General features: G+C 47.0%; 1 protein-coding gene across 3 annotated transcripts in view; it reads right to left on the bottom strand.

The window, feature by feature from the left end:
- Window positions 1-24,523, bottom strand: part of TRERF1 (transcriptional regulating factor 1) — a 206,204-nt gene extending 181,681 nt beyond the window's left edge. For all 3 annotated transcript variants that reach the window (XM_077764957.1, XM_077764959.1, XM_077764960.1), the window contains exons 1-2: window positions 24,504-24,523; window positions 24,023-24,104 (exon numbers count right to left, since the gene is read on the bottom strand). The gene's annotated coding sequence lies outside the window, so the exon portion shown is untranslated. The remainder of the gene's footprint in view (window positions 1-24,022; window positions 24,105-24,503) is intronic.
- Window positions 24,524-25,671: the final 1,148 nt, after the last annotated feature.

Genomic DNA, 25,671 nt, shown 5'->3' with positions numbered 1-25,671 from the left:
TTATTCAGAGGCTGATCATTCGGCTGGTGGCTTTTTGAAGCTCATTATGGCCCCAGTACAGAAGACAGGAGAAAGGAAATGAAAGGAGGTGAAACTCACATCAGTGGGCGTTGCTTCTTTATTAGTAGATGAAATGCCAAGATTGGGGTGGAGTGGGGAGTCGAGGGTGAAACCCCAGGTCTCCAGAGCCGAAGCTCTCCCGGGGCCTCCTTTTCAGATCTCGCCTCTTACCTACATCACTGCATGCTGACAACCTATTAATAATTGTGTTATACTGGCCCAACCCTATGCTGATCCAAGAATATTAGAGTTGACCCTTGAGCAACACAGGTTTGAACCTTGCAGGTCTGCATATACAGGGATTTTTTTTTTCTGATAAATACGGTACAGGCCTATAAATGCATGTTCTCTCTTCTTTATGATTTTCTTCACAACCTTTTCTCTAGCTTACTTTAGTGTAAGACTACAGTATACAACACAGAACATTCCAAATATGTGTTAACTGTTTATGTTATTGGTAAGGCTTCCTGTCAGCAGTAGACTATAATAAGAGTTAAGATTTGGGGGAGTCGAAAGTTATACACAGATTTTCAACTGCCCCTAAACACACACACACACACACCCCACTGCTCAAGGGTCAACTAACTGTACTCTCTGAGCTCCCTTCCTTTGTTCATAGGGGAAAAACAAAAGTCAAAAGGAGATTCAGGGTTGAAGACAGGGTTGAGGCAGGACTTGGCCTGCTCAAGCCCGGAGGACGCGGCCTCCCCGAATGAAGAGCTAGAGCGTGGATTCGTTTAGGGAAATGTCTCAAAAAGAATGCTGGTAGGAGTCTAAGCCCCTTCCACATCCACCACACACATCGATTATTCCCGGCAGGTCTTTCCCCTTCCCAGGAGCCCACAGATCCGGAAGAAGTTTAACACGCTGCCTCCGAGCCACGTGTTACACGCAAGGCCCCCAGGTAGGGTCCCTCCTGCGGTGGAAGGAGTAGTGGGTGACCGAGAGCCCAGGCCCACAGACCCTTCAAAGCCTGTCATAACCACTGCTGAACAAATGAACGAAATCTCCTCATTATTTTAAGTGAACACCAGGGGCGCCTGAGTGGCTCAGTGGGTTAAGCGTCTGACTTCCGTTCCGTTCATGATCTCACGGTCTGTGAGTTCGAGCCCCGCCTCGGTCTGTGCTGACAGCTCGGAGCCTGGAGCCTGCTTTGGGTTCTGTGTCTCCCTCTCTCTCTGCCCCCTCCCCTGCTCATACTGTCTGTTTCTCAATAACTAAACATTAAAAAAATTTTTTTAAGTGAAAGCTGAAAGTCACACCCGCGGAGGACCACACTCCCACTTTCTCCGTGGGACATTATTCCTCCAATACCATACTTCTTCCTCTCCAGCCTGCCACCTCTTCCCCTTCCATCCAGAGTACCAGAGACTGGAGAAACCCTTCGGTGCAGGAAGGCGGCGTGTTCTCTGGCTGACAAGACACCGTCTGTCCGTCGGACCCTGGGAGGTGTGAGAAGTCCTGCTCACCTCGACCGGGCGGGCTTCGTGCTGTCCTAAGTGAACCAACCACACAAGACAACCAAGGAGGGGGGAATGGAAGGAAGTGCCCGCTGCTGCCGCCTCCTCTCACTTTCCCTGGGGCCTTCGCTCTGTCAGATTTTGAAGCATAATGAGTTCTGTTTCATAACAGTCTTAAATGAACTAGAAGGGGGAAGGGGATGACAATGATAAAAATCTTAATTAAAAAAATTCCTACAGGCAAAGACTTTCCAGATCCTAAGATGTGATAAAAAGTCTCTTGAGCTGGGGGCCCTACAGAGCCCGGAAGGACCCAGCATTCAATACACATTGCCTGGGTGCCTACTACGTGCCTGGCGCCAGGCTGGGTGTTTCGGGGCTGCAGTGAACACACACACACACATTCTAGGGGCTCATGTTCTAGGAGGGAGGCAACAATAAAAATAAAGAACGAGTAAACTCAGGGCGCCTGGGGGGCTCAGGGGGTTAAGTGTCTGACTCCTGATTTTGGCTCAGGTCATGATCTCACAGTCGTGGGACTGAGCCCCATGTCAGGCTCCACGATGGGCGTGGGGCCTACTTGAGATGCTCTTTCCTTCTCCCTCTGCCTGGGTGGTTCAGTTGGTTGGGCGTCCGACTTCGGCTCCAGGCATGATCTCACTGATTGTGGGTTCGAGCCCCACATTAGGCTCTGTGCAGACAGCTCAGAGCCTGGAGCCTGCTTCAGATTCTGTGTCTCCCTCTCTCTCTGCCCCTCCCCAGCTCATGTTCTCTCTCTGTGTCTCTAAAAAAAAATGAATAAAAAAAATTTTTTTTAAGAAAAAGAGCAGAAAAAAGGGATGGAGATTCAGGCAAAATGTGTTAAAGGGGCTGGGAAATTCCTGGTGAGGAAAGCGTCCACGAGACATATCCAAGGAAAGACTTGAGGGGGAAGCCAGTGCGCAATGCAGATGGGTATCTAGGTTCTGGAAGAGCAATCCAAGCATAGAGGACACCCTATGCAAAGGCCCTGAGGCAAGAACGTGGCAGGTATGTCCAGGGAACAGCTAAGAGCCCAGGAGTGGCTGGAGCACAGTGAGAGAAATAGAGAACAGAAGATAGTGTCACATAAGCAAGGTGGGGGAGGGAGCAGAGTGTCCCAGACCACCGCAAGGACATTGGTTTTCCCTGACACAGCAAGTGGCCACTGAAAGGTGGTTGTGAGCAGGGAAGGGACAAGTTCCCCTTCGATTCTCTACCACTGGTCATTCTTCCTAGAGATCTCCTTTGATACTACTTAATAAATATGCTCAAAGCCACCTCTCCTGCAAAACTTTCTCCACCATCTGCAAGTTACAAACCCAACAACTGTAAGGAAATCAGCTCAGCCCCACCCCCACCTCTCTCCCAAATCCATAGGAGACCCGAAAGGGGAGATAACGAGTAGAAAGACCAACGAGGGGAATGGGTGCCAGGAAAACACAATGACAAGCAGAGAGGNGGACATGGCAGTGGGGGAGAAAGCACAAGAGAGGCAGAAGGACAGATATCAGCAGGTTCCTCACTTTTCACCCACACCTCGCAGGTTCCTAAGGCCCAAAGCACCAGCGCTTAATCTTTCCAATCCCTGCGGCCCTGGGGCTGCCCAGACGCTCCCACCAGCAGGGAGCCCTCCCTGCGCCTCTTCAACTACTCCTTACCCCAACATTAAGTGGACCCGGAGGAAGGCAGAGAACAAAAGGATGACCTTGTTCTTCCCCTGTAAACTGCAAAAGCAGGGGCCCAGCGAACAGGAGCCAGGGAAACCAGAAAGCAGCGGAGGCAGGATTCCCCACCCTCACGTCCACACCAGGCGTCCCCGACACACTGGCGATGAGCCACCAGGCGATCCTACCTGGTCAACCTACAGCGTGAGCTGCCACGGCACAGACCTGGTCCCCACACACCTCTGTTCCCACAGTGGCCCCCGCGTTCACACCCATCCCCCAGCAACCACACTGCAGTGGGGGGGGAACTCCCGGCCAATTAAAAGGCTGAGGGAAGCTCTGGAATAAGCTAAAATGGGTAGGAAGAAAAGACTAGGGTAGCACAATTAGCTGCAGGTGGTAGAGGGCAGAAGCTAAAAGCATGCGCTCTAGAGAAGGAACTCAGGGCTCAGCTCCGACACTGACAGGCAGTGTGACCTTGGACGTGTTATCTGTGTGACCCTGGGCAAGTTATCTACCCTCTCATGCCTCAGATTCCTCATCTTTAAAACCACTATCTTTATTAGTACCTGTGTCCTAAGGCTCTTAGGAAAATTAAAATTAGTATCATAAAGCATGTTAAAAAATGCCTGATGCATGGTAAGCACTGCATTTTTACTTGTCTTCTAATAAGGCAGATATAGATTTTTTTTAAGTTTATTTATTTATTTTGAGACAGAACATGCATGTGGGGGGCAGGGGAGCAGAGAGACAGGGAGAGAGAGAACCCCAGGCAAGCTCCATGTTCCTATATGAATACTTTTAATACTTTTGGGGCACCTGGGTGGCTCAGTTGGTTAAGCGTCTGACTTTAGCTTAGGTCATGATCTCACGGTTTGTGAGTTCAAGCCCCATGTCGCGCTCTGTACTGACAGCTCAGAGCCTGGAGCCTGCTTCAAGTTCTGTGTCTTCCTCTCTCTGCCCTTCCCCCACTTGTGCTCTTTCTCAAAAATAAACATTACCAAGATTTTTTTTAATAAAAAAAAGAAATAAAAACACTTTTAATAAAAGAAAGCTTCTCTCAGAACCATTTGAGACAGGGGCACCTGGGTGGCTCAGTCGATTAGGCATTCGACTCTTGATTTCAGCTCAGGTCATGAGTTGGATGCCCCAAGTCTGGCTCTGCACTGCCAATGCTTGGGATTCTCTCTCTCTCTCTCTCTCTGCCCCTCCCCCCCCGCTCACACTCTCTCTCAGAAAAAAATAAATAAACTAAAATTAAAAAAAAAAAAGAACCATCTGAGGGAGAACAGGTCTATTTTTATTTTTGTACATGACATATACATGAAAACAATCACTACTGATTAATAATTTCTGCTCTTGATAATTCCTATTCCATACTTCTAAAATACAAAATGTTAGGGTGCATGGGTGGCTTCCCTGCTTGTGCTTGCTCTCTCTCTCACAAAACTAAACATTCTTAAAAAATGTTTTACATAAGCAAAAAATAAAATATGATAAATGCTTTGACACAAAGACATTGCAGCATTATTTAAAAAAATTTTTTTAACATTTATTCATTTTTGAAAGAGACAAAGCATGAGTGGGGAGGGGCAGAGAGAGAGGGAGACACAGAATCTGAAGCAGGTTCCAGGCTCTGAGCTGTCAGCACAGAGCCCAACACGGGGCTCGAACTCACTGACCCCGAGATCATGACCTGAGCTGAAGTCGGACGCTTAACCGACTAAGCCCCCCCAAGCGCCCCTATTGCAGCATTATTTTAAAAAGCAAATGATGGGAAATGAGCTATGTATCCAACAACAGAAATATAGCTGAGTAGATTCTAGCAGCCATAAGAAACAGTTATGTGCAGATATTAAAAATCACCTAATGAAGAACTTTTAGAGACTTACAAAATACTTGAAATATCAAATGATAAAGGACTAAAAAAACTAGACTTCACTTTCAATTATCATGACATAACTGCTATTAAATCCACCCTCCTGTATAGAAGCAACAGTTGTAAAAGGTAAAACACAAAATAAGAATAGTAACAATAATAACTGTTTGAAGCTGTGGGGCTGCAAGACAGCTAGGACATAAGGGCCTGCCCCTAGAAAAAAGGGAAGCTCAGTGAGGTGTCTATCAGCAAATGTTCCACCCAGAACATTTGCTGATCCGCTGTAACAAACAATGAGGTAAAAAGCAGCAAGTTAAACTTTTTGGTAGCTTTCACTCTGCACCAAGTAGACCAAAGCTGGAGTTCAGGGCTAGACAGACATCTAGGCTTTCAGAGCCAAGATCCCAGGGGAAAAGTTACCCGCTCATAAGAGTCCAATATTCTGCAGCAATTTCCCCTCAAAGCATTTGTTGACATGTAAGCGGTGTGTGTACAGGGCTACACCCTGGAAATCCAGGCAGGAAAAAAAAAGCTGTTAAAAGGCTGGAAAAGCCAAGCAGAGATTTTGTTAGTTTCACAGTGGTAGAGAAACAAAACATGACTTTCAGGGCTTATCAAGGAAGAGGGACCTTAAAAAACACCTGCTCTAAAAAGCAAGGGCAGATCGCAAATACACCAGCCTTGACAGAACTAAGCTGATACAACATCCTGGTCCACTCAGTTTTCCATTTAAAATGCCCCGTATGTGCCCTATGACCCAGCAATAGCNAAAAAAAAAAAAAACAAAAATAAATAAATAAATAAATAAATAAATAAATGCCCCATATGTGAACAAAAATTACCAAGAACATCAGAAAACACCATCAAATCAAGAGAAAAATAGAATCATTAAAAATAATTTTAAAAGATTGTTTTATAAGAGATTTATGAACAATTTTTAAAAACAAATAAATTAGGAAGTGACTGGATGGGTTTGACAAATAAAGAAATGACTAGTGAACTGGAAGATGGCTCAGTAGAAAAAATACTCATGTTGAAGCACAGAAAATACAAAAATGAGCTTCAGGGACAGGTAGAAGACCACAAAAGAGTCTAACATACTCAGAGGCTAAGGAGAGGAGAAAAAATGTGGCAAAAGAAGTATTTGAAGATAACTCTGCCCAGATATTCTAAAACCAACCAAAAAAAAAAAATCAAGCCATGCATTCTAGAAGCTCTCCAAACTCCACGGGGGATATATACAAAAAGAACCACACGGATGCACATCATAATAAAATTGCTTTTTAAAAAAAAGGCTAAAGGGGCACCTGGCTGGTTCAGTTGGTGGCGAATGTGACTCTTGATTTCGAGGTTGTTAATTCAAGCCCCACGGTGGGAGATTACTTTAAAAAAAAAAAATCTTAAAAANGGGATATATACAAAAAGAACCACACGGATGCACATCATAATAAAATTGCTTTTTAAAAAAAAGGCTAAAGGGGCACCTGGCTGGTTCAGTTGGTGGCGAATGTGACTCTTGATTTCGAGGTTGTTAATTCAAGCCCCACGGTGGGAGATTACTTTAAAAAAAAAATCTTAAAAAAAAAAAAGCTAAAGAGAAAAAAATATTACTTTCAAAAGAAACACAACAAAACTGACAGGTAGCTTTGTAACAGAAATAAAGGAAGCCAGAAGACAATGGAATCCTATCTTTAAAGCATGAAAACAAGGCAAGTTAGAATTCTATACCCAGCAAAAATATCCTCCAAATACAAAGGTGAAAAAGACCATTTTCAGACCAAAAAAAAGATATAAAATAAAATCACAAGACCTCAAAAGGCATAAAGGAGGTTAAAGGAGTCTAAGGGTTGTAAAGAGCTTGAACAGTCCAGGAAATGGTTTAAGGATTAATTTAGGGTCAGCTCTAAAAAACAAAAAACAAACAACAACAAAAAACCACACACACACACACACACAAACAAAATTGAGACAAAAATTCAGAGAATTTGACACCAGCAGGCATCCTTCACTACACCTACACACATACACACACACACACACACACACACACAACTAAGGGAGGTGTTTCTTCAGAAAGAAAGAAATTAATCTGAGAGGGGAGCATGAGCATGGTCATATGGGAAGAAATGAAGAATACCAAAAAAAGAGTAAATAAGTGGATTAATCTAAATTATTATTGACTTTTGAAGTCCATGTCTTGTAGAGTTTAATATACAGAGAGAATTAAAATCACAAGACCTCTGGGTTGATGGAGGAGAGGTGGTGGAGGGGATGGGCTAAAGGGGGGACAGGCATTAACAAGGGCACTGGTTGGGATGTGCACTTGTCATACCTAATGATGATCACTAAATTCTATTACTGAAACCAACACTACACTACATGTTAACTACCGTGAATCTAAATAATAAATAGATAAGTAATAAAATAAAATTGTTAAGACCTCAAAAGGCATAAAGGGAGTAAAGGGAGTCTAAGGGTTGTAAGGAACCCAAACTGTCCAGGAAATGGTTAAAGGATGAATTTAGGGTCAGCTCTAAACACACACACACACATACACACACACACAGAGAGAAAGCCTCCAACTATGCAAAGATGTATATGTTGGGGCGCCTGGGTGGCTTAGTCGGTTAAGCGTCCGNGTTGATGGAGGAGAGGTGGTGGAGGGGATGGGCTAAAGGGGGGACAGGCATTAACAAGGGCACTTGTTGGGATGTGCACTTGTCATACCTAATGATGATCACTAAATTCTATTACTGAAACCAACACTACACTACATGTTAACTACCGTGAATCTAAATAATAAATAGATAAGTAATAAAATAAAATTGTTAAGACCTCAAAAGGCATAAAGGGAGTAAAGGGGGTCTAAGGGTTGTAAGGAACCCAAACTGTCCAGGAAATGGTTAAAGGATGAATTTAGGGTCAGCTCTAAACACACACACACACATACACACACACACACACACACACACAGAGAAAGCCTCCAACTATGCAAAGATGTATATGTTAAAAAAAATACTAGGAAGAAGAAAGAAACATTATTTTTTAAAACAGAAGTTCAATCTAGATGATGGAATGCTGACTCGTTTTAATGCATTCAGCATTTTCAGGAGAACAACTTTTTTTCTCGACACTTCATTGCATACGAAACTAGTACACTATTTTCTTACACTTGTGGGAGGTGAAAGTAGCTTCTTCTTATAAAGTTTCAAACAGAACAAATTCCTAACACACTGAACAGAGACCCCGTAATTTCACAGTCAATTACTAGCAACGATTAATCGTATGAGTGGAGAACGCTGTTCACCTGCCAATACAAACCAGACACACATCCTATGCCCGGGGCAGGGAATGGCTGTTCGCACACTCTGTGTGTACTGAAACAAAAGCACCCCTAAAGTCTTTGGATAAGCATGAAGAAATTCTAACTCGATTGAAAGAAGCACTTTTAATAATAATTCAGGTCATTTGCCCAGTCTTTTCGCAACAGAAATCCAAAGATTTTGCTAACTTAACAAATAGTAGTTATCATGCAAGAGACATTTGTACTCTACCTTGCAGCAAGAAAACAATGGAGCCCCAGAGAAGTCATGTGGTATATGGTTTAAAGGGTAATACATGCTACACGAGAATTACCCTTTTTTGGAAAAACATAATATTAGAGCTGAGGAAGTGAGGCCAGGTACTCCCACACACCAGTAGTATGAATGAAAATCAACCTTTAAAAATGTTTTGAAGAGGGGGCCCTGGGTGGCTCGGTCGGTGAAGTGCCCGACTCTTGATCTCAGTTCAGGTCGCATCTCGAGGTTTGTGGGCTTGAGCCCCAAGGTGGGCTCTACACTCCGTGTGTCAGCATGGAGCCTGCTTGGGATTCTCTCTCCCTCTCTCTCTGCCCCTCCCTGACTCTGGCACGTGGGTGAGCTGCTCTCCCTCCCTCTCTCTCCCTCTCTCTCTCAAAATAAATAAACTTAAAAAAAATTTTTTTTAATTAAAAAAATGTTTTGAACAGGATCACCTCACTGGCTCTGTTGGTAGAGTATGTGACTCTTGCCCTCAAGATCGTGAGTTCGAGTCCCACGTTGGGTGTAGAGATTAATGAAAAATTAAACCTTGAAGGCACCTGGGTGGCTCAGTGGTTGAGCTGCTGACTCTTGATTTCAGCTCAGGTCATGATATCAAGGTGATGAGATCGAGCCCTTCGTGGGGCTCTGCACTGAGCACAGAGCCTGCTTGGGATTCTCTCCCTCCCTTTCTCTCTGCCCCTCCCTTGCTCACTCTCTCTCTAAAATAAATCTTTAAAATCTTCTTTAAAAAATCTTTTTAAAAAAATGAAAAATGTTTTGAAGAACAATTAGGAAACATTACTAAGAACCTCAAAACACCCACTATCTTTAACATAATAATTCTTCTTTCCAGGAATTTATCCTAAGAAAATTATCTGAGATGTGATCAAAGATTTATATCCAAGGATGTTCACTGAAGCATTATCTAGAATAGTCAAAATGATAAACAATCTAAATTTCTTTTTTTGTTTGTTTGTTTATTTATTTTGAGAGAGACAGAGACAGAGAGTATCCCAAACAGGCTCTGCACTGTCAGCATGAAGCCAGACCTGGGTCTCGAACTCACGAACTATGAGATCATGACCTGAGCCGAAACCAAGAGTCAGACACTTAACTGAGCCACCCAGGCTCCTCAAGCTAAATTTCTAATGACAGGAATGAGTTAAATAAGTTATGGGACCCAGCGCCTGTACACAATAGGTACTCCATAAATATTTGTTTAACATAGAATCATTATGAGAATACACTAAAAAAAAACTGAAAAAAATCCAAACAATATTTAATGAGCAAAATATTAACATTAAACCTCAATCAAGGGGGTGCAGACCCTGCTTGGGATTCTCTCTCCCCCTCTCTCTGCCCCTCCTCTGCTCGTGCTGTCTCTGTCTCTCTCAAAATAAATAAACTGTCAAAAGAAATCTCATTCAAAATTAGCTCAATACTATTTTTTTAAATTTTTTAACATTTATTTATTTCGGAGAGACAGAAAAAGGACACTAGCAGGGGAGGAGCAGAGTGAGAGGGAGACACAGAATCCAAAGCAGGCTCCAGGCTCTGAGCTGTCAGCATACAGCCCAACACAGGGCTCAAACTCAATCATGAGATCATGACCTGAGCTCTTGCCGGTCACTTAACCAACTGAGCCCTCCCAGGCTTCCAATCTCAGTATTATTTTAAAGTATAGCTTGAGTCTTTTGTGAACTTCCTAACTGGTAGGCATGGCCCCAAATGTTTTACATGTATCATCTCATTTCATCTCACCCAGCCCCATTACTTTCATGGAGTCAAGGGTCCTAGATCCAAACCCAGGTAGTCTGACTCCAGTACTTGAACTATGAATCACTAGACTAGAAAAAAATACTGGAAGGAAATCATTAAAATGTTAACAGGAAGGAATTAAAGACAATTGTTATTTTCTTCCTTTACCTGCTCACATTTTCCAGATTCTCTATAATCACCACACACTATTTGTGGCCTCCCCGTCCAAACTAAAAAGTTTTATGAACTTTCACTTATCATTTACACAATCTCAGTGAAAAAGTCTCAGCGCCAAAGGAGTTCTGGATCGTGTTTTCTCCAGCAGGAGAACACTATAAATGGGAGCCATGACCTTCTCACTGTGAAAGGGGATGGGCCAACAGTCTACTCGACTAACCATGGAGTCCAAAATTGCCACTGCACAACTGCATGTCACCATCTGGTTGACAAGGCCCTGATTTATACACACATTCTGCCATTAATCTTCCCAATGACCCATCCAAGTAGTAGTAGGCCATCTCAGGAGAGGGAGGCTTAGGAAGTGAAGTGACTTTCCCAAGGTCATGTAGAGCACTCCAGCTCTGGTCAAAGAGCCCCGCCACCAACCATTCCCCCAAAGCATGTCAAACAATCGAGAGCATTGCCTGGAAGTTAATAATGGAGATTTGCGGGATACACACACATTTGGTGCCCAAAACCCAGATAAAGCACTGGGCCCCAACCACCACAGTGCCTTCGCTCCTTCAGAAAACAATTATGCAGAAAGGTAAAGTATGTGGCTTTCTATCTGCCAAGGCACTTTCGCATCCTTTATCTCCTTTGATTCTTTTTTTAAAATTTATTTTTGTCTTTATTTTATTTTGAGAGAGACAGAGAGTGAGCGGGGGAGGGGCAGAGAGAGAGGGAGACACAGAATCCGAAGCAGGCTCCAGGCTCTGAGCTGTCAGAACAGAGCCCGATGTGGGGCTCGAACCCACGGACTGTGAGATCGTGACCTGAGCCGCAGTCAGATGCCCAATGAACTGAGCCACCCAGGCGCCCCTATCTCCTTTGATTCTTAAAATAAACCTTTTCAACCAGTAAAGCAAAGGTACTGAGAATAAGGGTCTGGGTTCTTGGGTTTGAATCCCTGCTCTGCAATGTACTAACCAGGAGACCTTGAACAAGCTGGCTCCAGCCCTTTGTGCCCCCATTTCCTCACCTGTATAATGAGGATAATAATGCCTTCCTCATGGAGGTGCTGTGAGGTAACAGATGTAAAATGATGGCGCACGTCTGCGCTTAGTAGGTAGCCGTTGTGTTTTTAAATGTATCCTATCCCCAAACATGCACCATGTGAGGTCTCCATGGCCAGAGCACACTGCCTCACCTTCCTAAAGAAAATAATCCCCTTGGGCTTCTCTCACTCTTCCACTCTCGTTCCTTTTAACCAATCTCAAAAGAGCCTACATTGATCCCAGTTACTTCCCAGACTCCTTTGCAAAACTCTCTACAAGCTTCTTCAATGTAAGCCCCCAAAAGTGTCCTCAGAGGAGAATCAGTCATGGACCAAAGAAGACAGAAAGGTGAAACCCCAGCGTCTGTGCTCTGAGCTTCCGATGTGCTACAAGGATTCAGACATGGGACCACAGAGTAAAATGTACCCTGAAAAGAAATGAACAGGTGAGCACAGGACAGGGCGGAGGGTGGGGGGCAACCCATCTGCAAACGGAGAGAACAAGGCGGGGGGCCTCCAAGTGGAAAGGGGCTGAGGGACCTGCTGACAAGTGAAAGGGAACACTTTCTGCAGCTTCCCTTAGAAACTGATGAGAGCATCCAAAATGGAAACAGAAATGGTAGGAAACCCGGACTTGGCAAGATGGTAATGCGACTCTTTGAAGCTCACTGGTACACCTTACCTTCATGCTCCTGTACTTCCAATGCTTTCCTAACTAATCTCTTAGCCTACAGGCTCGGCCTGTCCTCCATACCTCTCAGAGTGACCTAATACATAAATCTGACTTTTCCCTATTCCCCACCCGCCTCTCCTCACTCCAAACCCTTCTGTGGCTCCCCTACTGCCTACGGGGTCAAGGTTAAGCTTCACATCATGGCATCAGGTCCCATTTCAGCCCTATCCCTTCTCACCTCTCCAGCCTCACCACCTGCAGTGGTCACGGACAACTTCCTATGCGCCAGGCCCTGGCTGGGAGCCGGGGACAACAGTGATAAACACGACGTGGCACAAAGATGAACAAGACCTAGCTCGTGCCCTTAAGAAGCTGAAAGTCCCCTTAGGCAGACAGACACAAAAAGGGATCCCTGCAATCCAGATAGACATTGGGATGGCAATCCAGCCTGGGGTGCTCAGGGAAGGCCTCTGGGGGAAGTAGGAGTGAGCCAGGTAAGGGCCAAAGGAGGAAACATTCCCCAAAGCAGCAGCCTCAGGGCAAAGTTCATGAGCAGCACTACCCAAAAGAACTTTCTGCACTAATGGAAATGTTCTACGTGCACAGTCTCCAATATGGCAGCCACCAGCCACGTGTGGCTCTTGAGCACTTGACATGTGGCTAGTGCAATGGGGGAACTCAAATTTTATTTTATTTAATTTTTCATTAACTTATCCTTAAATGGCCATGCATGGCTAATGGCTACCATATTGGATAGCATAGTTCTAGAGCATTCAACTGAAGGCAATGGAAAATAAGGTTAGGTGGGTAAGCTCTGAACTAATGTTCAGTAAGGCCAGATTATATGTAGCTTCTTATACTTACCATGCTATCTGCTAGAGCCCCCGCCCACCTAGGGATCCCCCACTGAACCCACACAATCCCACCCACGTACCACCTCTCTCTGAAGACTTCCCTGGCTGCTTTACCCAGTCTTTCCCACTTACTACTTCTGAAACGTGGTCTTTTTCTAGGCAAGCATCACTGTGTATCAGATTTATATGTTCTCCTAACTGTCCCTACCAGACTCTGAATTCCTCTTACGTGCCCTGATATTCCCAGCCACCGGCACGTGGGAGGCACTCAATAATGCTTGGTGAACGGGTTGTCAACACTGACATAGTCACTGTCGTCTGGCAGGAATGGGGAAGAGGGCACTCACTCACTTCTTCTATCAAAGGTGTGAGCCACTGGCCTTGATCTTTTCCTCAGAAAGACAGCTCTGTCCGGGGGCTCAGGAAAGGCTCTCATGAACATCTGAGCACTCTACCCCTTAACTGTCAACAGCAGGCCTTGTGGTAGCTCTATTTTGTCCAGTTTCCTAGAACTATTTTATTAGTTTTTGTTTTGTTTTGTTTTGTTTTGTTTTTTAGAGAGTGACAGAGTAAAGGTGGGGGAGAAGAGCAGAGGAAGAGAAAGACTCTTAAGCAGGTTCCACACTCTGGCTCGGCACAGAGCCCAACATGGGGCTTGATCCCACGATCTCAGGACCATGACCGAGCCAAAATCGAGAGTTAGATGCTTAACTGACTGAGCCACCCAGGGGCCCCTCCAGGTTCCTAGAATCCAGATGTCCCTACATAGGGAAGGTAACTAGCCAGTCTTTGGACTTAGTCCCGGGTCTGCAGACCAGCTTGGCAACTCAGCCCTGCGTGTCCTTAAGCAAGGTGCTGAAACCCACCGCCCCCAGGACTCAGTTTCCTCCAGTGTAAAGTGGGCACCACATCTGCCTCTTACAGCTGCTATAAGGCTGCTGTGACTAACACATCTGCACAGGGCCAGGCACACAGTAAGCTCTCTATATATACAGCAGCAACTACTCCGAAAGCAGTTTGAAGCCCTCATTTGGATACCCCACAGCATATGCAAATTCCTGAGCCCCTAAATAGGCTCTTCTTGGTGCTCTCCGGGACGCAAGGGATATAATCCAATCTCTGACTCACAATATGTTGCCAAAATGCTCCAGTTCCCGAGAGAAAATTTATTTTCATTCCCTCCAACTTTAAAAATTAAACAGTCCTTATAGCATTTTGGGGTGGCGGGGTGACAATGGAGACCATGAAATCTGACAAGCAGCTTTAAAAAGGTTACAAACTGATGGGAAAAAGAAAGAAGGCGGCCGAAGGGGGTGGGGGGGGGTGGAGACAATCCCCTGAGTTCCTGCCATTATTGAATACCCCAACTCTCCAAGCAGCCTGGCCGCCCCCTCCTCCACGTGAGCTAAGCTCTGTTAATGAGAAAGCGGATCTCTGCCTACATTACCACAATAATGATTTCCCCGTTGCATTTTTACATGCCTGCCGCTTTATCATAGCAGAAGTAGACATATATTTTCAATAAATCCCTTCTCTCCTTCCTCCTCCCAAACTCCAGCTCGCCCAGTAGATGTTGTTCCCTCCGCGCCCTCCCCCAACGCAATCCCAACCCTGGAGCACAATGAGTTCCGCTAATCAAAACAGAAAGAAAAAGAAAAATGGAAAAATCACAGCTGCTGAAAAACAGCATTCGCTACAAGTCAAAGCCCTCCACATTTTTTCTGCCCGCAGCATTTACTTCTTCAAGGACACATCACCCCCGCCCCATCAGGAATCTTACGTAGAGTTGCTCAAAGGGGGGGCGGGGCGGGTAAAGAAATCTAATATTCACTCTCTTTCCTATTTTGACTAAGCCAGCACAGACAGAAATATAGATAAGGCCTCGAATAACTGATTTAACAAAATGTCACTTATTAAAAAGGATGGGGGATGGGGCTGCACTTGAATTTGAGAGCTCAGTTAAACCACCCCCCGCTAAAGGCTGCCAGGCCACGAGAGGCAAGGGGGGTGGGGGGAAGGAAACATTCTCTAGCCTGGTCTCCTTCAGTGGCTGCAAGGGCTGACCCCGAAGCAGAGAGGACTGGATTTCTCCCTCCAATGAGAACCAATGGGGATGGGGAGAGGGAGGGAACCAGAGGCAAAAGAAAACCCAAAAAAACCCCTAGTTGATTCTTAAATATATAAGCATGTTATACTGCACTAACTAGTGCCAGCCTCTGTACCAGGTGCTGGGGGTACAAAAAAATGAGTGATGACCCAGTTCTTCCCGCACCAAGGCAGTGTCGAAGGGGTGAAAGACACACCTGGTGGTAAGGCTGGCAATAGCAAGGGCTGAGAGAGCCCGAGTGAGTCCCCTCTCCAGCCCAGCCCACAGACCAGGCACCCAGGGCCCTCAAGGAAGAGTTCAGGAATGAGCGTATGCGCAGTGAAATTGTTTGAATTCCATACTGATTTCTAAAGAAGCTAAGACACCAGAAGAAGAGAGGCCTCTAAATGTCCTTACCTACTGTGACTCCCCAGAAAACCCCCTGGGCTCGCATGTGCTCACCCAATTAAAAAAGAAAAGTGAGCGGAGTCCCAGTACTAGATAATCAGCCTCATTACCGGTATCCTTGAGTTGAATTTTAAGGGAGTTTGGTATCTCCCACTGGGAGGACATCGGAGGGAGCAGAAAGGACGCCCCTGTTAAAACTCGTTGGGCACCAACTCCCAACTTTTTTTCTTTTCCTTTTTAAAACAGATTGGAGTTGGTTTCCCAAGATGGGGAGAGGCCCTCAGCACAGCCTCTGGGATGACCAGGAGCCCTCGGGAAGCGATCTGAGACAGCAAACTGCTCAGAGCCCAGGGTATCCAAAGCTGGAGCCTGGAAGCTGAAGGCCAGGCTATCTAGAAACGACCACCGATTGTCCAGATCCCTCCACTGAGGGGCCCCCACAGAAAGGAAAGGGCTAAGGGTAGGAGGCTGATGGAGAACAGCCATGCAATTTGTTAAAGTCAAGTTTTGGCTTTAATTACGAGGCAGCCTTAAAGCTATGTGCTCCAAAATGAACCAGACGATTCAAGTTCTAAAAAATGCAATGCCCAAAACATGCTTAAATCATCTGAGTATTTCCAACTAAGGTCACTGGGACGTAGAAGCCCGAAATTCCCAGATGATCTTCTTGCTGTCCACGGTCCTCTGCATATATTCTGTATCATGTTCTTGTTTAATACTGTACAACAGTATCTATTTGAGGGTGCACAGCATTTGGAGACCATTCAAATTCTGGCATTAAAGCAGGGCTTTGGATGCTGGCTGGACATGTGACTCTGGGTTAATCACTTATTTATATTTTTTCAATCCTACTTCTTGAGCCTCACTTTCTTCAACTGTAAAATGAGAGTTTCCACCTCTGATGGCTGAAGTTTCTGTTCTCAGATAAAAGAAGACACGCCAAAGAGGTTTTGGACCAATGAAAAGCTAGGTAAACACTAGTCATTTCAACGATGGCATCCATTTCCTCGCTCTCTGATTTTTTGTTGATTATTCTCCCCTCTCTATAAACCAAATGGATATCAGTTCAACCAATCTCTCAAAACTGACAAGTTATATTTGTTATACAAATACAAGAGGTCCTGTTATCCACAGACGACCAAACCCTCGGTAACGGCTCCATTACACTAGTTGGTCTGCCTGGGTTCTGTTTCAAGTTTTCCCATAATACAAATTAATTCAAAAATAAATAAATAATAAAGCCTCACCCTCTAGGGCTCAGAGGCCAGAGGTCTGATTAGTGAAAAGCACGAGATATTTTTTTAAAAAACTGGAAAGGCGCCCAGGTGGCTCCGCTGGGTTAAGTGGCCGACATCAGCTCAGGTCATGATCTCATAGTTCGTGGGTTCAAGCCCCACATCAGGCTCTGTGCTGACAGCTCAGAGCCTAGAGCCTGCTTCCTGTTCTGTGTCTCCCGATTTCTCTGCCCCTCCCCTGCCTGCTCTCTGTCTCTCTCTCTCTGTCTCTCAAAAATAATAAACATTTAAAAACTTTTTTTAAAAAACGGGAAATGACTGGGGTGCCTGGGTGGCTCCGTCAGTTAAGCGACCAACTCTCTTGGTTTCGGCTCAGGTCATGATCTCACGGTTCCGTGAGTTCGAGCCCCATGTGGGGCTCTCTGCTGTCAGTGAGGAGCCTGCTTGGGATCTTCTCTCTCCTTCTCTCTCTGCCCCTCCCCTGCTGGCACACACACACACACACACACACACACACTCTCTCTCTCTCTCTCACACACACACACATACACAATAAATAAATAAATAACTTTTAAAAAATAAAAATAAAATACGGGGTTCAGAGTCTGAGCCTACACTGACTGGCATTCCACACCCAGCAGCTCTGATGCCAGCCTCTGGACCGTGGGCACAGCGTCACCAAAAGGATCATAAAGGACCTGAAAACTCAGAACAGACGGGAAGAAGAGCGGGAGAGGGCCAGGTGAACAGAGGTTGTATCGGGAGCTTTGGGAACTTAAGGGCAGCGTTTCAGTGGTCGTCAGGTTCTTTATCTGAAAAGGAGATCTGGCTGAAGATCAATTCACCTAGCTGCTCTCTGCGGACCCGAGGCCTCTTACAGTTTACTTAGCACTTTCCGTACATTATCTGATTGCATCCTCACAACTCCTGAGAGGAGAGGAGGCAGATGGTGTCACCCTCTTTGTACAGAGGCGGAGACAGCCAGAGAGGCCACGCGGGACGGTGCTGGGCCAGAAGACCCCAACCCAGGTCTTCTGACTCACCTCCTCGCCCACCCACCCCCCACGCAGACACCACAGTTGGGGACCACCCGGGGTTGGCAGTTGGTGACATATTTTTGTGAAAGGCAGCCTGAAGGAGAGGCCTCTTCTTCTTTCTTTCTTTCTTGGAGCTCCTTGCTCAAAACCTATGACACAGGGCCCACCAACTTTTGAACAGGGCTGAAAAATCACAGATGTCTTTTTCCCGTGATAGTTTTCAAATAAATCTTACGCGAGGCCCAAATTACTTTTCACTGAAGACTCTTCCCCAAGCGAAAGAATCCGCCCTTGCCTCTGTACTGCTCAGTAATGCAGTCAAATGTTGAGAAATATGCAGTACAATTTTCTGATGCAGTCTTAACCCTTCAAGGCCCCTGGCTGATGTCAAGTCCTGAGTCCAGACCCCTTCCCAAGGAGGGTGGGGCCTCAACCCGAAGCGCCCCAGGATGGAGTACGGCTCCCTCACTTCCTGTTCACCTGCACCTGTCTCACCCCTCTGGTCAGGATGAAAGGACCTCCCCCTCCCACCCCTCCTGGCAGGGAAAGGCCAGATCTTCCTGAAACCTTCTCAAGGGCTCTAGTCAGCGGCCCCAACCCCACCCACGGCTCTCATCAATCACTCCCTCTCCGATCTCTCCCATCAGCACACAAACTAACACCGGCACCAGAAAAAACCCCTTCCCACTATGCACACGCCCTTCTAGCCCCCACTCCATTTCTCTGCCCCCCTTTCACCATCAGACTTTGCCAAAGAGTTGGCTACACGTGCAAGACCAGTTCCTCACCTCTTAGTGCCCAGCCAACCCCCTCCACTCTCGCTCCCGCCCCATCCACATCCACCACGTTCTACTGCGGCTGTTCTTTGAAAAGTCCCCAGTGGCTTCCCTTTTGCCAAATCCAGGGGTGACTCTTCCAGCCTTATCAACCCCATGAAACATTCCACCACCACCAACACACGCCACCTCCCCAACAACACACGTCCTCCCCTCCACCAACACACATGCATACAGACAGCCTTTCCTTCTCTCTCTCTCTAGGCTCCTTAGGGCATCTCACTCAGTCCCCTGGATTTAAATACCACGCCCAGGCTGATGGCTTCCACATGTTTATATCTCACCTGGCCACTTCTTTGGTGCTGTACACCACCGTCAGACTACCTGCCTGTCATCTCCACCTTGAGTTGAATAGGCATTTCAAGCCCAGCAGTGCCCAAACGGAAATAGCTTGATTCCATTCCCTTCTGTCTCCCCATCTTCCCCAACCAGCACCACCCATCTACCCAACTGCTCAAGCCACAACCCACAGAGCCATCCTTGGATTCTTCTTCCCCGGCCACCATCAAACCCATCAGCAATCCAGCCCACTCTCCACCCACCCACTCCCTCCACTCCCCGTCACCACCTCACCTCCTCACCTGGACAGCTCTCCAACCCCACACCTGCCCCCTCCACCACCGCAAGCCCCTTTATCAAGACCTGAGGGTGTCACTTCCCACTGGAAACTTTCAGTGGTTTCCCACTACACTTCAAATGAAACTCAACCTTTTCAAGGCCTCCTGAGTCCTGCACATTCACCTCATGCTGCCTTCTCTCCATCCCCCCTGTCTGCCTCTGCCACTTTTTAGTCCCCCACCCCCTCTCCAAAGTCAAAATCCTTCCACATAGGCTCCCCTCCGGCTGGTGCTCTCTGCCAAACCTAAGAGCGCCTTTTCTAGGCTACTTGAGCTGAGTAAGTCCAGGTCACTGTTCCCTGGGCTTTCATCAAAGCATTTATCACCTTTTGCAATATATATTTCTGTACATGTCTGCCACTCCCTCTGGACTGTAAGCTAGGGGCGGGGGTGGGGGAAGGGAAGAGGGAGTCGATGACGTCTGTTTTAGTTATCAACCTATTTCCAGAACCTGAAGCCGGTGCCTAGCACATAGGACGCGCTTAGTAAGTAGCTGCTGAATGTACTAAACTAGATCCAGCTACGGCATGAAAATAAGTAACTGTTATCTTCTAGAAGCCCAGAGTTACCACTGCCATTTAGGTACACAGGTTCTTTTTCCCCTTTCCTCTCCATCAAAAAAAAAAAAAAAAATGTTTAGTGTTGCTGCACCAAGAGCCCAATAGCTCAGCATAGCCACCCACCCCAGCTTGTTGTCTTTGAGGAGGAAAACACAAAAAGCCTCCTTTTCCTCAGCAAACCCAGATTAACCAGAAGACCTTACAAGCAGATACCGTGAGCACTTAAAATTTCTTTAAAACAACATCACAAGGTCTCTTTGTTACGCATTTTCTTTAACCCTGAAGAAAAGATTTATTAAGAGAGCCATGGGATCAAACTTCTGTTACCAGGCCTGTCCTATTCCCTAAAATGCCACAGCATCCTCACTGACAAGCATATGACAATAACTAGAAGCCTGGTCTCCCCCTCCCCGCAAAAGAAATCAACTATGTTTTACTTTCTCCTTTATTTCTTTGGTCCCCCTCCAACACGCAAATTCAGAAATATTATTAACCCACAAGATCCCAGCTGATTCTAATCCTCCCTTCTCCCGCAATCACACAGTTTTATGACGTCATAAATAAAATGAGCTGGATTCAACAGCTTCTAGAGAACAACCAGCATCCATTTGTACTGCCTGGGGTCTGAGCCGCCGCGGGTCTGGACCCTCACTTTTCATGTCAGTGTTCCAAGTCAATAAAAACATCAAGAGCTTCCCCCCGCCCCCAAAATGCCCATGGTGAAATACAGGATATCCTAGAAATGACAGCACTACAATATCATCATCATGAACTCTATCACAAATGTATGACCAAATCCCAACTATGTGAATTCTCCACAGAAAGTGGGTAAAGCCGCACTCAGCTTTCCGGTGTCCCGCTCTTCCCCAAGCCCACCTCCTCCTGCGGCCTGGGAAAAACGGTTCAATTAACCTTAGACTTGACCAAGCATAATTAGACAGGTAAGCCAGCTGGCTGGAGGGGAAACTTCCAAGATTAACCGAAATTATTTTGGGTGCCTGGGATTATGTGCCCCACGCTCTATTAGCACATATAATTGGGAAACAACTGTGCATTTTTTTCCCCAAGACAGTGGAAGACTTTTGTGAAGAATCTCCTTGTGTTTGATGGTCAAGATCACCAGGTTACTCAAGAGTCCTTTTTTGGAATGCCAAGGTACAAATCCGCTCTCTCCATGAAAAGACAAAAACAGAAGTTAATCAACTTGTCCTAGTCCATGAAGCAATTTGGCCATTGGCCCAGGAAAACCTGTCCAGATCTCTTGAGACCTCTCTCCACAAGATCCAAGTCACAGAAATTTCAGAGATGGAAGACACTCATGGACCGAATATGCAGTTTTAAGACAAAAAGTCTAAAACCTGGAAATGGCTAGAAACTGGTATCCTCCCCACTTTTCTTTTTTTATTATTTTTAAAATACTTATTTTTGAGACAGAGAGAGGGAGATAGAGTGTGGGCAAGAGAGGGGCAGAAAGAGAGGGAGACACAGAATTCGAAGCAGGCTCCAGGCTCTGAGCTGTCAGCACAGAGCCCAATGCGGGCCTTGATCTCACAAACCGTGAGATCACGGTAATCACCCTGAGCTAAAGTTGGAGGCTTAACTGACTGAGCCACCCAGATGCCCCCCCCAACTTTCCTTTATAGTGACATTCCCCCCCACCTTAAAAGTTCTTTCGTCGCTTTACAAATACTGTAAACTGAGCCAACTACCAAATGCAAGGCAATTTTAACACTTTCTGATTAATCGACTTGAAGTAGAACCCTCACACTTTCCCAAAAAATCAATGCTTTTGGTTATTCTAATGCCCAACCTGCCTATCAAAGGAGAAGAAAAAGAATCTTCTAAATAAGCTTTGTTTCTGTGACCACACATTTTATTATATAAGCAGCAGCCCCCTCTTTTACAATGAAAGCTCTTACCTCAATAAAAACCACAGGCCCAAGCGAGTTAAAGGAGGCAAAACTGAGTACTTTCCACACAGTTCATAGAACAACTGTTTTCACAGCAAACTCACATAAATGCTATGTGATATTAACACATGCCTGCTACGGGGAAGCCTGCTTACCAAGCTGTGAAAAGACCCATGTTCACTATGAAACCTGCAAAATTAATATTCTCAATGCCCATAAAGCAGAAAGGAAATGCCTTTTTTTTTTTTTGAGATGTCAAACTGGCTTCTAAACAATCCTTTGGCGAAAATGGACATGCCTAAAAGGCGGGACCCAAAGAGGTGTGTCACGCCCAGTATCAATTCCTATAAATCAAATCCTGACAATCACCACAATATTTTTTCTAAAAAATGAATTATGATTCATGGGCCTTCAAACCTTTATTACCACGAGAACATTCTCAGCAAAAGAGGGGAGGGAAAAAGCTACTGTGACTTGATTAATGGCCAAAGCAAGACAATAAAATAAATCTCATAAACGTAAGGAAAAAAAAAATGAAAACTGAATAAGTGCTCTCGGCTTTGAGGGTAGGCATGTAAATAATTCTACTACCCTGGGATAAACACACATAAAAGATTTTGTTTACCCTCCCAGCATATACACCATCCAGGCTGAGATTTCAGCAGGGAAAAATAATAGCGAATTTGTTTAACTAATGCCCAGTTAGGAATATTTGGTAAGTGGCAATAATATTAATCCCCAACTAACTCAACTCTCAAGCTGCCCAAAATCAAATTCTCAATCTGGAAATCTGAGGATGAGAAGGAAAGAAGAAAAGCACTGTCTAGGACATCAGTAACATAGAGAGGGATTTTTTTTTGTTTGTTTTTAAACCCACTTTTTCCCCTGCTTGAATTGAGCCTGTCTACACAACTGCACAAAGATTAACCAACTTTAGTCAACCACACACCTAGCGTTTACTCCCTGATCCTGCTAAGCATGCCTCAGTTTGAATCCCTGCTGCTAAAATTATCCTGGCCAAGTTAAAATTCCCAGCATAATCAAAGTACCTGACAGCCAAAGCCTACAACCCCACTGCAGAAACCAGAAGGCTGAAGATCAGGAAAAGAGAAGCGAGGAGAAGCCAAGACTGCTGGCTAACCGGTTAAGCGCGGACTACTGTCTGTTATTCTTACAGTGGGCATCCAAAAACCACATTTTCCATCACCAGACTGCTTTCTGGAACCGGTAAATGAGGCAGGTTGGTACCGACTGGGACAACTTAAAACTCCTTTCTCAAACCTCTCCTCCATGGCCTACTGAAAAAAAAAAAAGAAAAAAAAAGGGAACCCAGCCGGCTTTCGGAGGCATTTTTGAAAGAACTCTTCAGCCATCCCGGGATCCATCATTCCCAAGCATCACCTCCATCCATGTACTTCCCAAGACTGCCCAGGCCAGGCCGTTAGCAACCCGCTTCGACACTTCACTTGCCAAAGCTGTGTCTAGCCTGGGGAAGAGTTTCCACAAGCTGGCTCTAACAGACCAGTCCAAGGCACACGGAGGAACCAGAAGTCATTTTCTTTAACCTAACGATGGCTGGCCCACATGCTCCAGCCCAGTGCTGGCCAGAGGCTGCCCGCCAGGTGCTCTTGGCCTCTGCCAGTGAATGGGTGATTCTGTGTTGTTCTTAAATATCTATTTCTTCAGCCCACCAGCAGTAACTTCCCAGTCTCCCACACTGAAGTTAGGGACTGACGGGGCAGGTTTACCCCTTTACACAGTTCTCTCGTCTGGGCGGCCACTGTAACTTGGGGGAGTACCTAGCCCCCAAAGAGCCTATAGGCGCATATACATACATACATGCATCATGTCAAAAACCCCGAAAGGCACATCCCTAGGGTCCTGAGGTTTCTTGGCTGGAAGAATGAAGGCTTTATAACATCACAACCTCCAATTGCGAGCCCCACCACCGCCACCCTTTAAGCCGGGGCTGCCAATTATAGCGCCCACCTCGGCCCTCCCTCTTGGCTGGGATGCTGGACAGCCCGCAAGGGGAAGAGCGAAGAAGGGAAGCAGAAAGAAGGCCCTGCTAACATACTGAAAGTAAAGAAGTGGGGGGAGACTCTTCCCTTCCCCTCCCCCGTCTTCTCACGGAGCATCCCCCAACTAATTTTTTTAAATGAAACTTAATAAGCTTCTCGCCTACCTTGGCTGTTTCTGCAACAAGTGCATGGGCAATCCGACAAGACCAGACTCCGCTTGGGGGGTGAGATGGGGGGCGAGCAGAGCTGATGGAGTAATTTCAATATTAATTTATGTCAGAGCCGCCTTCTCCAAGCGCTACTCACTTACAGTACTGCCCTCAGCCTGTAAACAAATATCGCTCCGCCAGGAAACATACTCCCCAGATGCAAGCCCCTTCCCCAGCAGGGAACAGGGCCCNGCAGCATGCTCCCTCACCCCGGGGAGGAAGCTACGGGTTTCCAAAGCACCAGCCCACCACCTCCGCCACCACCCCAGCAAGAAACTTACTCGGTCCGTCTACGCCTCCACCCTCCCTTCAGGAAATCTACTCTCCATATGCATTCAGCCTCCCCGCAGGAAATCTGCTCCCCCCTCCCCCCTTCTATATACATGCACCCCTCCCTCTCCTCCTCCCCACGCCCCCTCCCCAACCAGAAACTTACTAGCGTGCAAGCGTGCAGGCTCTCCTGATCCTGGAAACTTACTCCCAGATATAGCGCCCGCCAGCCCCCTTTCCCGGCCCTGCTCCCCTTCCAGCCCTCCGCGGCAAGCAACTCCAAACTCTCCGCATCCAGCCACTCTCCCTCCCCGGTGGAAATTTGCAGCGCGGGGCCGCGCGCGTGCATCCACCCTCCCCTTCAGGAAACTTACTCCCCATCTGCATGCACCGCCTCTCAGCCATCGCTTAGAGGGAAGGGGGTGTGCTAGGGAGACAGAAATACATATGTATCTCTCGCCCCTCCCCCGGCCGCAGCCCACTCGGGGCCGAGCCGCGGTAACCTGGCCTTACCTTTTGCATTGCTCCCCACCCTCGCCCCCTCCCTTAACCCTCCTTATCCGCTCCCCGGCGCCCCCCTTTTTTCGCCCATTACCCACCCCTAGCAACCGTTCCCAAGCTCCTCTCGGCCTTTTTTNCTGGCCCCCCGCCGCGGCCCCCCCCCGCGCCCCCTGTCCCCCCGGGCGCCGCGCTCGGGCGGGCGCGGGCAGCCTGGCGCATTGTTCGCAACCTCCCCGGCGATGCGCTGCCGACCTTATTTGTGTGCTCTGCATTTGCGTGAGGTTGCACCTTTTGTAGGCTGGCGAGACTCTGGACGAGGATGGGGCGGGGGACGTGGACCGAGTTGCGGCCCCGCGCGGGACCTGTCAGCCCCGGGCTGTGGCGGACTCTCCGGCGTGACCGGAAAATCGAGGCCCGGGAGAAGGCGGCGTGGCCGGGAAGCTGCCGCCTTAGACCCGGACCCGTGCAGGATTGCTTCCTGCGTAGCCGTCCCGGTTATTGTAACGCGCTTTGCAATTTAACGACGGGAGTTGGGGAGTTTCGTTTATTTTTGTAAGGGGTTGCAAAGATGCCAAGGATTAGGTGGAGTGCGGGGAGAGGGCCGGTGCCGACCCCCACTACACCCAGGCTCGGCGGGGCTGGGGCTCCCGGGAAGGGGCTGGAGGTTCGCGAAGCGCGCGGCTCCATCCCTCCGNCCTCCTCGCGCGCCATGACTGTGGAACGTGGTGCCGGGGAGGAGGGACGGCCGCCGGGGGCCGCCCGGGGCTGCTCGGCATTGGTGCGGAAACCCGAGCCAGGAGTCGCTCCTCGCGCTGTCTCCTCCTCCTCCTCTG

This window comes from Crocuta crocuta, unplaced genomic scaffold (genome assembly GCF_008692635.1).
Source record: "Crocuta crocuta isolate KB4526 unplaced genomic scaffold, BGI_CrCroc_1.0 scaffold44, whole genome shotgun sequence".
Lineage (NCBI taxonomy): Eukaryota > Metazoa > Chordata > Mammalia > Carnivora > Hyaenidae > Crocuta > Crocuta crocuta.
The sequence above is the reverse complement of the archived record's forward strand: the minus strand, read 5'-3'. Positions and strand labels throughout refer to the sequence as shown.